At 44.6% G+C, this 6,000-nt stretch overlaps 1 non-coding gene across 1 annotated transcript; it reads left to right on the top strand.

The window, feature by feature from the left end:
- The first annotated feature begins 890 nt into the window (after positions 1-890).
- On the top strand, positions 891-992 carry LOC131513281 (U6 spliceosomal RNA). The gene has a single exon (XR_009262508.1). It is a non-coding gene; the product is annotated as a U6 spliceosomal RNA (small nuclear RNA).
- Positions 993-6,000: the final 5,008 nt, after the last annotated feature.

Here is a 6,000-nt window from a genome sequence, read left to right as displayed (position 1 = left end):
CACCAACTGCAGATTTGGAGAACTGTAGCAGACCCCTGTCCGGGAATAACAACTGATGCTCCAAACCAAGAATATAAGTGACATGTGACAAGACCCTGACATTCTTTTTTTTTTTTTTTTTTTAATGTTTATTTATTTTTGAAAGAGAGAAAGTGTATGTGTGCATGAGCAGGGGAGGGGCAGATTGAGGGAGACAGAGAATCCAAAGGGGGCTCTGCACTGACAGCAGAAAGCCCGCTGTGGGGCTTGAACTCACAAACCATGAGATCACGACCTGAGCTGAAATCAAGAGTTGGCTGCTCAAATGACTGAGCCACCCAGGTGCCCCAAGAACCTGACATTCTTAAGAGAGGTGTAGGGACCTCCCCTCATAACTTGCTAAGAGGTGGCCGGACCAGTTTTTGACCTGGAACCATCGCCTCCTATGGGCTCTATTGGAAGAAGTGATCTATTGGAGTGATCTGTCAGTCAGATCAGAGTGAACATTTCTTTGAAGAGCATGTTGGCTTGTGGGCGGGAGGGGGATTTTCCACTGCCACCCCCCAAACTCCAGGCGAGTAATGCCTAGAGTGCAGGGGTTGCCTGCCTGCAGAGGAGAAAGACCCAATACCAGGCCAAGCTGGAGAAGGTTCAGGGAGTGGCTGGGGGTGGGCGGGGGGCAGGAGTTGTGGGATGAAGAGGAGTTGGGGAATGGAGGAGGACTTTGCTTTTTCACTTTTACTCGCTGTTCTGCTTAATTTTGTTTTTAAAGATTTCATTAAGTAATGTCTACACCCGACATGGGGCTGGGACTTACAACCCATGAGATCAGGAATTGCATGTTCCACCAACTGAGCCGGCCAGGCACGCCCTGGTTAATTAATTGTTCAAAAGCTGGGTATACTTATTGGTTGCTTGGCAGCACATATACTAAAATCGGGACTATATGAAGAAGATTAATATAACCCCTACACAAGGATGACATAAAAATTTGTGAAGCAGATTTGATCATTATGAGTAATGTATAGAATCATTGAGTCATTATATTGTATACCTGAAATTAATACAACACTTCATATTAACTATACTTGAATAAAAAATAAAAAGACTGAGTATAGAGACAGCCCATGTTCCTGGGTAGGAAAATATTATAAAGATATCAATTCTCAAATTATTTTATATTTTTAATGCAATTCTAACGAGAATTCCAATGGGTTTCTTTTTTGGCAGAGTGCTTACAAAGGATTTGAAAACTTGTTGGGAAGAATAAATTGGTGAGAATGATTTAGCAAATTAGAAAAAAAAGCTGTTTATACTTATATTTAATTTGTTTAAAAGCCACTTTGGCCCTGTCTTAGGAGAGTGACTCTCAGGGATGTTAAATGCTTCCCCAGTTCTTTTTTTTTTTTTTTTTTTTTTTTTGGCTTTTTAAGTTTCCGTTTTAATTCCAGTTAGTTAAGGGGCACCTGGCTGGGTCCAACAGTAAAGCATATGACTCTTGATCTCAGGGTCATGATTTCAAGTCCCACGTTGGGCATAGAGCTTACTTAAAAGATATAACAATAATAATACTTTCAGTTAAAATACAATATTGTATTTCAGGTATGCAGTATAACGAATGCTTCCCCAGTTCTCACGCACCTAAAATCACCTAGAGATCTGGTTAATAATGCAAGCTCTGAATCAGCAGATCTAGGGTGGAGCCTGAAATTGTGCATTTCCACCAAGCTCCCAAATATCCTTCTACTGCTGGCACACGGACCACACTTTGAGTAGCAAGGGTTAAGCAACTTGCCCAAGGCTACCCAAGCAGGACTGGAATTCTGATCTACTGTGTCCCAAAACAAGATGGGCTTACTTTTGCCTTTTTCTTTCAGTTTATGTTGACAATCCCTAGAAATCCGAACCTTACACATGGTCACAAGCCACCTGCATTGCCTGTTTTGCTGGCTGTTTCCATGTTGGTGTGGGGAAATGATGTGTTTTAAAACAATTACAAATGGTGCTGTTAAATCGCAGCCTTCAGTAGAATTATGTTTCCCCATAAGCAGTTATATAACCAGTTATGTAACAGCAGCGTGAGATAGTGCCCTTTGGCCTTTGCCAGGAGTTTGCTGGAAGAGAGCCCACCAGATTGTAAAGACATTCCTTACTCCTTTCTTAGACCCTGACCCTAACCCTGTCCCTGAGGCTGCCAAAGGGAACCCTACTTATCCCTCTGAGCAGTCCTCCTGGGCCACCCCAAGGGCTGGGCACTGCCCTTTGTGGTCCCTTGTGCCGGGCCATCGCATCTAGCCCTCCTGACCTCCCTGAGTGGGAGAGTTCATTATACCCCTTTTACAAAGGAGGAGACTGAGGCTCCAACTCATTAAGTTTCTGCCTAAAGTCACACACTCAGAATTCAAGATTTATCCATCTGATGCCAGCGTCCCTGCTCATTACCACTTCAGTATGCTGAAATTAATGCAGGTCCCCACTGGGGCAAATCTGGTAGGAAGACCCTGGAGACTTTTTGGTGGGTTTCAGTAGAGCAGCCCACAGCCCTGTTCTTTAACCTGCCTCTCCCCCTCTTGGAGAGAACTGTAGCTTTCTTAATTTCCCTACAAACTTCTCTTTCACTCATTCCACAAGGTGTAGAAGCCATGTTTCAGTCAGTTCAGTTCACCCTAGTTGATTCCACATCTTCCGGGGCAAGTCAGGGCTGGTTCATCAAGTCAAGATTTTTTCCCTTTTCTTTCCCCAGCTCTTAACATTGCTGGCCCATTCTTGTCTTTCAAGCCTTTATTTCAATGTCACCTTTTTTAAAAAAATTTTTATTTATTTTAAGTAATCTCTATAACCAATGTGGGCCTCGAACTTATGACCCTGAGATCAAGAGTTGCATGTTCTTCTGACTGAGCCAGCCAGGTGCCCCTCAGTGTCACCTTCTTAGACCATTCCTGATCATGGGAAAACCACCCACCCATTCTCTACCAAACACTATTTTACTCATCTGTAAGCAATGGTCACCCGCTGGTATTTTTCTGGTTTGTTTTTATCATTTGTGTCTCCCCATCATCACTCCCACCGATGCTTGGCATTAATAGATGCTCAGTTAATACTTGTTAATCAGTAAGTAAAGTATCCCTGGGAGGAAGGTTCTGGTTCCTTTGTGGGAATGAGACAGGGAAGAGGAAGGGGGCAGGGAGGAGCAAGTCTCCAGTAAGAAGTCTTATTTCAATCTTATGCCCAAATAAGCACCCACCAACGCTTTGGTAACCCAGGTGTTGGGTTTGGGTCTTTCCAGGCTTCTGTGTTATGAAGAAATAAAACAGCTGCCTGTGGCTGTGGGGTCCTTTCCAGGGAAGGCTGGAAGAGAATGGAAATCCTGAAAAGAGCAGCTGGGATGGGCTCAGGGAGCCGGAGCAAAGGTCTCCCATCCTCCTTCAGATAACACAGTAGAGGAAGCTCTGAGGGAAAGTGAATGAGACTTCTCTGCTCACTCCCAACTCCCTGTCGCCCCATCCTCTCCTTCTCCTCTCTGTTGTGACCCCTGGCCTCATCTCTGTTGAACTTCGTCCTATTTAGGGGTGGAATATTTTTCCAAATGTCCACAACATTCCCACAGCTAAGATTTAAAAAGCGAATAAAGAGGTGAACTCAACACCTTTTGCACAAATTGCAAGCCAGTTTTCACTGTAACAGTACCTCAGCAGGAAATGTGATTTGATAGAAGGCTGAGGTTTGTTAATCTTTTGGATTCCTTGTTTTTGTTTCTTTGTTTTTTGTTTGTTTTTTTAAATTTGCTTCCTAAACTGAAAATGGGCACCACCTAGGGGTCCCGGATGCACTCAGAGAATGATACTGAGGCCAGCCGGGCCTGACCCAATAGACAGGGGGCTCAAACTAGCACTTTTCTTCCACCCTTGGTGAGCAGAGAAAAGTATCAGATGCAAATTCTCAGTCACCAGTATCGATTGTACTTTTTCTTGCCAAAGGCCATCATTCAGTTCACTCCCGAGTTCCCCTGTGCCATCCTCCCTCCTGTTATTCTTGGATTCCATTCCCCAGTCCTGGTGCTCAGCCAGGGGGATTACTCCATCACAGCTGTGTGGGTGCAGAGGCCGAGCCCTCTGTGGTGGTGAGCCGGTACCCCCAGTTATCATAATGGATTACAAGGAAAGGGCGCTGTGCAGTAGAGAATTAACCTTGCCCAAAGAGAGATCTCGTCTTTGCCCTCAGCCAGGAGGTGATCTCTAAACCCTGAGAAGGTCCTCCCTGATAAGAGTGATTTTGTTTACTTGGATCCTTGGGCCGTGTGCCAGATGGTCTAACAATGTGATTTGTGTGGGGGTGTTGGTCATGCAGTATCAGCTCAATCCTTGGATACACTGGAGACTGAGGTCAGCCATGTGGGCAACTGTCCTCACGATCAGAGCCCAATTAAAATTAACTCTACACCATGGCTTGAGTAAACTTTCCTGGTTGGCAGTAGTCCATGCATATTGCCACACATTGTTTCCAAGAGTTGACACTGTCCATGACTTCGCTGGGAGAGGACAGCTGGAGGCTTTGTGTGTGGAACTCTCCTGGACCCTCTGTGTCTCTTCCCTTGGCTGATTTTAATCTGTATCCTTTTGCTTAATAAATCATAGCAGTGAGTATACCAGGTTTCAGCAAGTTCTGAGAGTCCTTCTAGTGAATTCTTGAACTTAGGGTGGTTGTGGGAATCCTTGGATTTGCCAGTGGTGTCAGAAGTGAGGGTAGTCTTGGGGACTGTACCCTAACTTTACAGGCACTCAGTAGGGACCCAAACGTGTGATCCCTAGTCCTAAATTCTCCGCTTACAGGCTGGACAAGCCACTTCATCTCCTTGAACCTCCTTTTTGTCACCACTCAATGTGGAGGGTGTTGTCTGTGTGCCCCCCAGAGGAGGCTGCTGTGGATATTGAGGTGGAAGATATAAGAGATGGAGGGGAAGCTGTCCAGTTCCGTGCCAATGTACCACTGGCACAAATGTGTTGAGTGCCCTCTCTTGTCTAGGCAGATTTGATAATGATGATGATGACAGTGAGGATCCCCCTCCTACAGTCTGACTGAGCTTATCTGTCTAGACAGGGAAGAAAGGGGGGTTGGGGTTGAAGAGCAAGTACCTGGAGCCTAAGTGGAAGCCATTTCTCTGAAATAAGGTCTCAGGAGCCACTTACCTGGTAGAAGAATGAAAGCCCTGTGCATGTCACAAGACACGAATTTAAGCTACAGTGCACCTGTCATCAGGACAAAACCTCAAAATCTTGACAAACTACTCTGTGGCGAGGCTGTGAGGAAGTAGGCTTTCACACACGGTGGTGGGAATACAAAATGGTACATCCCCTGATGAAGGGAATTGAGCGGTATCTAACAAAAGTACACAGTATTTACCTTTGACCTAGAAATAGCACTTCTGGTATTATCCTGAATTACACTTCTCTCTCTGTCCCTCTCCCCCTCTCTGTCCCTCCCTCCTCTCTCTCTCTCTCTCTCTCTCTCTCTCTCTCTCTCTCTCGATATCACTATAGATGAGCTCTATCTATACAGCACTGATGGGTAAATAGGATCTTGCCAAGTTCAGGGAGACTTCATTTTTTTTTTTTTACAAGAAATAGGTTGGTAGGTAGATAGATCGATATTCTTTATACCTTTTATCTAGAATCAACCGATTGTTAACATTTTTATTTATTTATTTTAAGGGTTTTTTTAATGTTTATTTATTTTTGAGAGAGAGATTGATAGAGTGTGAGCAGGGGAGGGGCAGAGAGAGAGAGAGACAGACAGACAGAATCTGAAGCAGGCTTCAGGCTCCGAGCTGTCAGCACAGAGCCTGACACGGGGCTCGAACTCACAAACTGTGAGATCATGACCTGAGCTGAAGTCAGATGCTCAACCGACTGAGCCACCCAGGTGCCCCAACATTTTTATTTTTATGTCACAATTGTTCATGAACACTCTCTCCATATATGTATATATATGTGTCTGGATATACATGTATATATATGTATATTT

The sequence above is a fragment of the Neofelis nebulosa genome, chromosome 5, assembly GCF_028018385.1.
Source record: "Neofelis nebulosa isolate mNeoNeb1 chromosome 5, mNeoNeb1.pri, whole genome shotgun sequence".
Classification (NCBI taxonomy): domain Eukaryota; kingdom Metazoa; phylum Chordata; class Mammalia; order Carnivora; family Felidae; genus Neofelis; species Neofelis nebulosa.
This window is presented reverse-complemented; position numbering and strand designations above follow the sequence as displayed.